Source organism: Pipra filicauda, unplaced genomic scaffold (assembly GCF_003945595.2).
Source record: "Pipra filicauda isolate LSUMZ 115617 unplaced genomic scaffold, ASM394559v2 scaffold100_size2392355_pilon, whole genome shotgun sequence".
NCBI classification, from domain to species: Eukaryota; Metazoa; Chordata; class Aves; order Passeriformes; family Pipridae; genus Pipra; species Pipra filicauda.
In genome coordinates, this window is record NW_024103441.1 from 2,197,734 (window position 1) to 2,208,880 (window position 11,147).

Genomic DNA, 11,147 nt, shown 5'->3' on the forward strand with positions numbered 1-11,147 from the left:
TGTAGTTTCATCCCAGATGAAAAACTGGTTAAGGGGCTGGCAGCCCTGCCTTTCCCACCACAGTCCAGTCCATTTCCAATGCACTCTGTGCTAAGATCTGAGGGTGCAGATCCCTCCCAGTTCTTTGGGATTGCACTGGGAGCTGACTCTTCATCCCCACTTCTTTTTGAATACCTATTGTCAGCGCTGACAAATGTGCAACTCTGCCTTCAAACAAGAACTGCAAATATTACTGGGATTACCTTGCATGTCAATGTCACTATCCAGTCACTTAACAATCACTCAAAGAAATGATATAAAATATCACTTTTTTACATAGATGAATAATAGAGTGTTTGTCAGTCACTTCTAGGCTGACTGAGCCCCTTTAGCTCATGGAAACCAGAGTCCATTTTTTTCCTAAACCTCACGAGAAAATGTTGACAAAACAGGCAATTTTCTGTAATTTCTCTGCAAGCTTCTGTCAGCACAAGAGGCAGCCAGAGCCCGCTCATTTCAGATAACACCACGGGGTAACCTTTGACATCCACCCCCTCGCTGCCATTGGAGGCTCCTCTAAGTGCAACAGTTGTGTCTTTCAGGTTGCAGGATGCAGGCCCACAATTTGGGCTCTTGTTCGCTGAAGGCAGTCTTTGTTTCCCAGCTGACTAAGAAGCTCTTATAAAAGGGATAAGAAATGTAGTTAATAGCTTGAGAGTGGCCTAATCATCGGCTGCTATTACCCCTCCAATATTAGGGAGGATGACAGACCTATCAATAACAGAGCCCCAGGTGAGGTACGGGAGCTGATAAGGTGAACTTTGGCTTGATCTTTGCTCTGCAGAGCACAGCACTTATTTGAAAGAGAAGCCAGCATCTATTTTGTTCTTCATATTGTGCCAAAAATCATTCAGCTGAGCAGCTTCTGTTGTGTTTTTCTATCTTAAACCACAGTGACTTGACCAATTTAATTTATAAGCAGAGATGAAAATTTAAGAATTCTCCTATCGGACCATGTAAGCTAGAGATACGCACCTGTGTGATGTGTCCACTTAGGTGAAAGTAAAAGGAGGTGAAATGAGAAAGCAGGTCTCCATGTGTTACTCATCTTTACATACATGTGAGTGAGGACACATTTTTGCACAGATTCGCACATGTGCTCATCACACACATACTGGGTTCCAAGCAGTTAGTGTTTCCTTGAGTAAACAACATGCAAAAACTAAACATATAGCAAATGCACTGTAACAGCATCTTATGGTCCTGACAAATAAAAACACAAGCAGAATCCACAGATGAGACCAACTGGATATACTTCTGCTTGGAAACAAGAGTACAGAGTCTCCTTTAGTATCACATAATCTCAGAAGTTATCAGCATCTCCCTAAGAGGGAAGAGACTGGGAGCTGCTGGAGAAGGAAGATGAAGGTCCAGGGCTGATAAGAGGATAAGGGAGCCAGGGCAGACAATGGACACGATGATTCACTGACCTCTCTCCTAGTTGCATTCTCTGCCTCCAGTCTGGAGGGGAAATCAGGACAGATCCTTATAACCACAGGCTTAGTTCCAGGCCTGTGGAAAGGGGTGGGAGTCTTTCCACCACCTGCAGTGTGTTAAGGTCTGGGGCTGTAAGCAACTGGTGCTCAAGCAGCTGGTACTGGGACTAACTCACTTTCTGTCATACCACTGAGAAACTTAGGATGCAAACCACAGCCCTCAGCAGGCAGCTGCATGCTCCCATTATGTTGCACTGAATGAAGGTTAGTATTTAGAAGAGATCACAGCTAAGCAGGTTTTCTTCATTGTCAAACTATGTTCAGCTTGTTTTGTTTTTTAAAAAAAAATCTGTTTAATACTTTTCTTCTGAAATAAGGGAACTTTCAATATAGCCAAAGTGGATGCTGTTTTTAAACAGATACAGTCGTTTGAGAACGGCTTTGTTTTCATCAGGTATTTAACTGGAGTTTTGTTACTAATGCTGGAGTTACAGCAGCTAAAGCCAATATAATACCTTCCTGAAATATTGCTCAGAACTGCTTAAGCTAATATTTCCAAAGCCGGACTTCTTTAAAAAGCTAAGGGCACAATCTCAAATGGCTCAGAGCCACATACCACAAAGTCTGACTCTAAAATGTTTTTTAGGCAAGTTCTGTGTTCTTAAACTGTTGTGGCAATTCTTGTACCAACTCCTGTGACGGCAACCTTCTCCTGAACACAGTCCTGGCACTGTGAAAAGCATGTGAATTTATAATCCTAACCCTGAAGAGAGGATGCAGTGAACAGATTGGGATCTAAACCCAAGGAAACGTGAGCCCAGAAGAAATAATCCCTGTGAATGCCAGCAGCATGCTAAGGTGAAGGAGCCACCCTGGCTGTGCTTGGGGCCCTCTGTGATCTCCTGGCTCAGAGGATTAGGCAGCTCTTTGCAGAGAGACAGCTTCGCCCCACAAATATTACCTTGGTCTGCAGCTCTAGTTCAAATGTCACTGTGGTTCTGGAGGTTCAGCCCAGCTGCAGATGGGCCTTAGGGCAGAGCACCCCAGTGACCACAGCAGCTGCTGTCCCTGCTTTGGCAAAGCTGGCCCCACCATGGGCCTGTGCCCCAGCACCGCAGCAGAGCTGAGCACCAGCTGCTGCTCAGCTCCACACTGGGCTGAGACCCTCACACGCCCTCCTGGCTCAGTCCCTGTGCCTGCAGCAGCACCAGCTGTGTTGCCCAGCCTGGCTGCCCTGTCCCTTGAGAGCCACGGTGGGCTGGCAGCCTTGCCATGATCACGGGCCGGCAGAACACAAACAAGGCCCGGAGAAAGGTGCTGGTTTTGTAGAATGCACAAAATCTGGCTGATCTGGCTGTGCTTTTCAAGTTCACTTCCACCAGCATGAATCTGAGCAGCTACCACATCTTATCCAGCCCAGGATGAGCACTTGGAACATCGTCCTTTGCCTGCTAAATTCCATCTGTTCTCTGTGAGTGTGGCAGGGTCGATGTCTCCACTGTGACACAGCAATGCCATTAGTTATATTAACCACCCTCCACCCAGAAATGACAATACAGCATATCTCCAAATTAGCCTTTTTATTGAAATCAATAAAGGAAAAAAATACATGGCACTAAACTATTTGGTGGCAGCTTTTTTATAAAGTCATTACTGGAAAAACAGCAGCTGGACAGACCTTTAACCACAGCCATTGATTCCAGCACAGCAAGGGTGATCTATGGAGTTAATCAGCGGAGTCGCTGTGGACAGCCCTGGTCATGTGCTGCCCTGCCTGGGCCTCGCCCACATGTCAGCAAAAACTCCCCATGTGCAGGAGAGTTGTAGGCCAGGTATAAGCCTCACAAAAGCAAACCTGACACCACCACCACTCCCCAAACAGACTGATTTTAAAAGCAGTAGTTTCAGTGTCAAACCAGCTGGCAACACTCACTTTGGCCTCCGCAACCATTTAGTAGTGGGGGATGAGTTGCTTTCCCCAGCATCAGGTTTGGGGTTGCTGCAGGGGTTGGACCAGCTCACCCTTTGCTGATGCCTTGGTACTGCTCTTGAGCTTCAGAAGATTCACAGCCACACAGAGTTGGCCCTGCATGAGCAGCTCAGAGCACACTCCCAGTTTGAACAGTTCTGCAGAGACATGTTTTTAGGAACTGAGCCGAAGTTTCAAAGGACCCGCCCATAGAGTCAGTTTTGGCAGGGCTGACCCTTTCTGACCCTCTGCCTGTGTCATGCTCAGAGTTCTAGCCATTCATATGTGGGTAAATTTCAGGACTATTCACCTGAGGAAATGGCTTTTTTCCTCATGTAACTACATTTTTAAAGCTCCATTTGTGTTCCTCAGAATTCCTTTTTTATCAAGGTTGCTGAAAGAGGAGACAGCATCAGCATGAACACAGTGCTCTATGTCTCATTCCTGGCCTTGTGACAGAATTTAGACAGTAAAACACTTAAAATCAGATTTGTTTCACAAGAAAGAGTGAACTGAATTTTTGCAGGTATCCAGTATCTGAAACCTTTAAAGAGCCAGCATCTGATAACAAATATTCCTTCAAGAGCCTGGTATGAGTTTATTCCTAAATACATATTTACTTGCAGTCATTTGCCATCAAGCTGCTTTTTGAAAATACCAGGATACAGCATGTAACACCAACTAATTTTTTAACTTTCTTTTTGTCAAAGATGCCCCCAGATAAGTATCTTCTCATAAGTGCCTGTGCAGTTTAAAAGAAAAAAAAAAAAAAGAAATTCAGATGGAAAGCAAAAACATTGTATAAAGAAATGCCTGAGAACAGGGCACATTTTTTGAGGCATGTGACACAGAATTTTCTATTTTCCACCTCAGAAAATCTCTATAATAACAACCACAATTTAGAAGTAAATTTCCAGGTGCTTCCAGCCACATTTGCTGTTGCCATGCAGCTCCTGGAACAGGGTGGGACAGGACAGCCCATCTCCCTCAGCTCCTCAATGCTGGGTCTGCTGCCTGCCTGAGACATGGGCTCTGGCTGTCACCAAAGATGGGCAGGGCAGGGTTAGGGTTAGGGTTAGGACTAGCCAAAGCCACCACCTCGACATCCGAGATGCATCCTCCCCCCAGCTGCTGTATTAAACCTGAGCTAAAATATTTTTCTTCTTTATAGATTTTTTTTTTAATGGGTTTTCCCATGCAGGCATTCATTTCTTTTTACAGGATACTCAAATTCACCCCAGGGAGAATTTATTCTACTTACTCAAATGAAACTCAACTGTTTTCCCTGGGAACTTTCTGCAGGTTTCTCCCTGGGATGAAATTCACTATTTTTTCATGGAAACATAGTTAATTCAAGCTTTAATGACCTTTGCAAACAAAATTTGGATTAAAAGATACATAAGGATTTTCAGCACTCTAGATAGCAACAAGTCTATGACTCACAGGCAGGCCTTATTATGACTGAAGGGCTTTTCAGTTTATGGTATAAGAAAATCCTGCTCCCAGGTCATTCTTTACTTTATTGTGGCTGAGGTAGAGGTACTGTAGTTTTCTGTAGCAACAGCACCAGATAGTCGGGTGTGAGCTGTGTGCTGAGAAGATGATTTTTTTTTTCTCAGCCATCTGTGTGTTATACTGCTCCTTCTTTGAATTGCCTCCTTTCATACCCCCGGCATTCAAAACTTTCAGTGGGATTATTGTTTATTCTTGACTGTCTGTCTTGGAATGTTATTAATTTAACAGTTTGATTCTGTACATCCTCAATTCCCAGTGATCAAAGTTGCAAGAACTTCGGTCAAAGCTGCATCAGAGTTTTAAGTTGTGAAGTGCTTTGTGATGTCCTCTGCTTATGCAAAACTACATAACTTACAACAGAAAAGAACTTTTTCTTCCTACTTTTTCCTTGAACTGTTAAAATGACCTTGTTGCTAAACATCAGTATTTGGCAAATAGAAGGTCAAATAATTTTTCCAGAGCTTTATTTAACTCCTGAAAGGATGTGACAAGTAACTAGTCATATATTGGTCCAGTATTCCTTCGGATATCCAGGAAATTTGGGAAAGACTCAGTGGTTGCCACTATTAGAAACACAGCCAGCAGAAGCATACTGTGCATCTTGTTGAGAAGTTCTTAAGCTACACATTCTACTTTAGAATTATACCCCAGTTTTTAAGTTCCAGGATAGTGGCTTCTCCAGAGACAGTTCGGGGGTGTCATGCTTTGATTCCTCAATCAGTTCAGAGGAAAGGGAACAAAAGGCAAGGAAAGCATTTTGTTCAATGGCCAAGTTCACCTTATTCCCATCATATTGCAGAGTCAACTCCAGCCCATTCCAAAGGGAAAGAAATGAGATACTGCTATAAAGTGCACAGACTCAAGCCCTGATTTAATACTGGAACAGACTAATGTACCTATCATGGGAAATATATAAATACAAAGCTTAAAATAGCTCACACAGTGCATTGTAATGGGATATGTGTTCAGATATAAATATAATAGAAATTGTTTTGAAAATACAAATGAGGAGAAACATACAGATACTGTGTATTCCAAAACTTCTAAATTTTGGTCTTTGCATGGTTTTTTATCCTTGATCCCATATCCAACAAAATTAGATTTACTGTCCTCCTTCTTATGAAATTACACAGAGGCTGCAGCTTTATTCCTCTCCAAGACAGTAAAAAGCAATAAAATTCTTGCAGATTTTGACAGCAGGCAATTCAATAAAAGGCTATGTATATTTTATAAGTACAATAAAGACAAGTCTATAGCTGAATCATAAATGGGGTTTTGTTTGGTTGGTTTGTTTTCTGCAAGCATCAGTGTTAGAGTCTGTTTTCAACACAGGTTGGTCTTCTCAGCACACAGCCTTTCCTTTTTGGAGAGAAGCAGAATGAAATTTATATCTTTATAATGTATTATTTAGATTTTGCTCAAGGGATTTTGCAATGTGTGTCTATTTAAATTTTAAAGCTGTTCTGGAACTGAATACTTTCCTGTTCTTGATTAGTGCTATAAAATTTTACTTTTTTTTTTTGTTACATTGTAAAGTGTATCTATCTTATCATTGTGTCATTCCCTTTTTTTATGAGCAAACAACAAATATGTGATACATACACGATTATTTCCTAGACTTCCATCAATGCTCAGGGATTTTTACTTCTTCAATAATATAAGATAACATGGAGATTAATGGTTTGGTGTATTTCTGAACAATAGTGCTACAATGTGTTTAGTGACAGTGTCTGTCTACTGAAATATAAAATCTTATACAAATGTAAACCCAAAATTGACAACATGCAAATGACCCTCCCTACATAATTGCAGATGTGTCAATTTTTTCTTCTCACTTGAAGAAAGAAATTTTAAAAATACGAAGAAGCTGATTAAAGAAAAAATGTCCTCCCGATTTGTCTTTGGGATGAGTTCTCCAGCGCTGAAAATCAGCAAGAGGTTTATCTGAGTGGGGTCTGTGGCATCAAACGCCAAGTTTCCCAGAGAAGGAAACTTTACTATGTATCTGCATAGAATCCACAAGTACCAGTTTGCCCTTCTGAGTAGTTTGGTAATTAAGGGCTGACTCATACAGCAAGATATAACTAGTGTAATCTTAGAAGATTAACCAAAAATACAAACTTTCAGAGTGTATGAACACCATGGGACAGACCTAAACACATTTTTTTTCACCATCCCTGTGCAACTAAAGCTGCTGTTGTCCCTATTGCAAGAATTATAGAGACATTTTGTTTATCAACACAAGGGGATGCAGACTATCTCCATCTCAAAATCCAAACAAATATGATTTGGAAAGACACATATGTCAGCCTGTCAAATGTCAAGAAAGAATTCCCTTTCAGCTGACTTCTTAGAACATTGTGCTTCTTGTTATGACAGAAAAAGTATGAAACCCACCACCTTAAAAATAAATTTTAATTAATCACAGCAGGGAATACAGAGGAGGAAAAAGCCACACTATTACAAAAAAAGTATTCAAGGAAAAAAATCATGGTCTCTAAGTTTAGAATGATCAAGATGTGAGTGGGGGAAAAAAAGAAAAGCATGAGAGCTATGGACTCATCTCAGATTTCTGTTTCCAAATTGTTGGTGATTTGAAATCTACTCCTAGATACCGTCCCTATCAGACCTGGTACTCAGGATTGGCATGTAAGTGTTAAACCCTTCCTAAAATAATTGCAGGCTTCTACTTTCTGCCAAAAACAAATGATAACACGCTCCTTTGGCATTGTCATTTTGCTATTTCAAGATATGTAATCTGGTGACTGTATTAAAAATCTATTGATTGACACCTCACACCCAAGGACGCAGCTTCACAGAAGCACATGATTTTTCCTACCTGGAGTTCAGACATGGGTCCAAATTCTATTAGTGAAAGATGGAGGTAACACTGATTTTTAGCACCAATTTTCTCTCTCAGCAATGTAAAATAATATCAGTGCAACTGCATGCCTGGACACTTGCTCATGACTCACAGAGTCAAACTCAGCCCAGCAATCTATGCCAAGCAACTAAGAGTTTTAAATCAGACTGTTCTTTGCTGAAAATTAATTGGGAGTTGGGGTGTCTTATTCTTTTTTATTAGTTTTAAGAAACACTTCTAAAGGATTTGATTTGGCAATGAGAGAATTTAATGAGTATTTCATTTTAAGGAGCTAAGCAGTTGGCAGTGCTATTACACAAAAGAAGTATTTCAAGTATTTGGCTTTGGAGATCACAAGCAAGATACTTCAAAATAATTTCTCTTGTACCAATATGGTGTTTCTATTTTCCAGTAGTAAAAGGAAATATTTTACATTTCTTTTTGAATGGTTTAAAAGTAGGCAAGACCAAAAATTTCCAGTGGTTCAATTCAGTGTCAAGAGTGGCCAGATGGCACCACATGGGAATAAAACAAGGGTTCCCCTCTACAGCACAAGCTTCTGGGATGGTGCATCCAAAGCTCTGGGAATTACACCATCTGTGGCTTCCTGCTGACCGCAGTGGGCCCTGGAGTTATGTGTGACCATCATGGCTCAGCTCATGAGCAGCAACCAGGCAACATTCCCAAAGGCTGCTGCCTGCAGGAACAACCAACAGGCAGGCATTCTTCCAAATTAAGTTAATTCTTCTTAAAAAAACATGGAGAGAGATAAGCTTATGAACCACCTGCACGGTCCATGCAACTGGTAACAAAGGAATAATCAGTCTGTAAATTGGGCCAGTTATTTTATCTCTGCAGAAGACTCTTGGTAAGAGAAAGAGGCCAAGTTGAGTTGCCAACCAGCTTTTCAGTCAGCATCCTGCTGCTTGTCTTCTTAGTGCACCCAGTGAGCACCAGGGAAAACAAAACCAGTTACCAAAAATATCCACATCGAAACTAACCTGGATGGGTTGCATAAGTATTTATTAAACATCCAGCTTCCGAAAGATAAGAACAGTATTAGCACCACATCCACCAAAATCAGGAGAAAGGAGGGAGGCCAAATATATGCTCTCAAGTATGCAAACTGCAGTGCCCCAGGCTATGAGCAATGCTCTTCAGTAGGACCTCTTAACACAAACATCTCACTAATTGAAGCTGCATTTTTGTGTAATACTCTACAATTCTAATATTCCTATTTTGATGCTGTTTATAACAACCACTAGCCTTTGGGCCTCTGTTTGTGCTGCAATTAAAATGCAAATTAAACTTGTACATGCTAGTAATAGACACCAAAAATCTAGCACTTGGTTTCGATTCACGAGGGTTTTAATGTTTTGTTGCGGCTGTAGATCCCGAACTGAAGCTTCATTATTTACAGGTGTCTAGAAACACCAGGAAGTGCCAAAAATGGTAATATCCTTGCTTATATTCGTTAATTTGATCCAACTTTTATAAACTCAAGAAAAAATAAAACAAAAATTAGTTAATGCTGTTTCCATTTGTTTCCTATGTAAAATAGAAATTTTGATTTCGTAAACTAGCCTTGACCCTGTAGCTCTGCTCCAGCAGTCAGTGTTATCACATGGAAACTGCAGAATTAATCACGAAGAAAATCCAAAATGCTTTTCAGGCCATGCTCATGGTTAATCATAACTGGCATTGAGACAGATTTTATCTTTAAAAACAAGATTTTTTTTCTGAAGAAAATGCAGGATTAGGAAAGCAGGAAAATGTAGCAAAAGTAGCTGTTAATTCACAAAATCCTGAAAAGTAAATAATTACTGAAATTCACAGCACATCTAACATGCTAACATAAGGAGTGCTCTCTGTCTCTTAACTATATAGAATGATTTTTTCTGTATTTCAAATAATAATCATATATTACTCACACCACAATGCCTTTCTTGCACTTATTCCATCCACCGAGTGTGCCGCAGCCAGCTGCCACGCCTCGCGTCTCTTTTTCAACAAATATTTGGGCAGTAACGTCCTTTGTTTGTTCATTATTCAGCTCTATGGGATCTTGACTCTGATGGGGACTGCCAGTGCTATTTCAGTATAAATGCTGAGCCTATATAATATTCCAAATCTTTCACTGAGAGTGTTAGGAAAAGAAGCAATGTAGCATGCATTCTTTAAAGCTGAAGAAAATGCAAGACTTCCTGACTGGCAAAGGATCAGGTGGGACAGAGGACAATGCTTTATTTTTAATCCTGTTTAAGATTCTGTATTACATAAATGTAGAAATAAAGTAAAAAAATTAAAAGAAAAGAATTTAGTAACTTCCAAAATTATGAGGAAGAAAATGTGGGTTTGATTTGTAATTCTTCACCATGATTTCAGAATTCTACTCCTTAGTTCAGAGCTGTACCAGGTGCTTCCCATTGCAGCTGACTTCTAGACACTGCAGAGGCTGAGGCCGTTTCAAGGCAAGGAGGAGAGAGGATTCTGGAAGGTGTATAATCATCATCACCTGACTAATTTATCAGAGAAGGTAGTAGCAGATTTTAAGGCTCTCACTGAGGCCCCAGTTTGCAGTATGAACCTGGCATTAGTCAGGATATCTTCTAAGTTGTGAGATTTGCTGGTGTGGGCTTCTTGCTGGGGAATTGTGGTGCTGTCACAGCCAGAGGATGGATCTTATTGAGTCAGGTATCAATTGTGTGTGTGTTTTGACTCTTTACAGAAATCTCCCATTTAAAAAGTACATGATTGCTTTCCTATCCAGATGCTTAGCAAAGCTACCTGGCAGGCCAAGCAAGGTGCAGAGTTAATACTGTGGTGGTCTGGAGAGAAACTCCACAATATGTCCCTACGAAAGTATTTTATGCAATCAGTTCCAGTGGACATTAGATGACTCTTATAAGGCTGTACCTGAACAGCTCCTACCAACAGGGAGTACTTGAATCCCCGCACGTGGAGCAACTGAACCCTCTCTCCTCTTGTCTCTTGAATGTGCCACAAAGGCTGTCAGGGCAGCTCCTGCTGTTTATGCTACTGGCAATCAGGCTGAGTTCTCTTCTGTTGTTTCTTTCACATTGCTCTATGGATCTTTATTCACTTTTTGCAACACTTTGCACTTTTAACTGTGGGATCACAGTGTTCTCCACACAGATCAAAACATACACTTCAGTTAGCTGTGTACTATTTAATCTCTCAAAACTTCCTTGTTTTACTGCTTATCATTCTTATGCGGTGCTTAATTTGCTAGTGTATTCTCATAACGGCTATAAAACAATGAGATAATTGTGTTGTATTAAAAATTGGCTTTCTCATGTTTGTA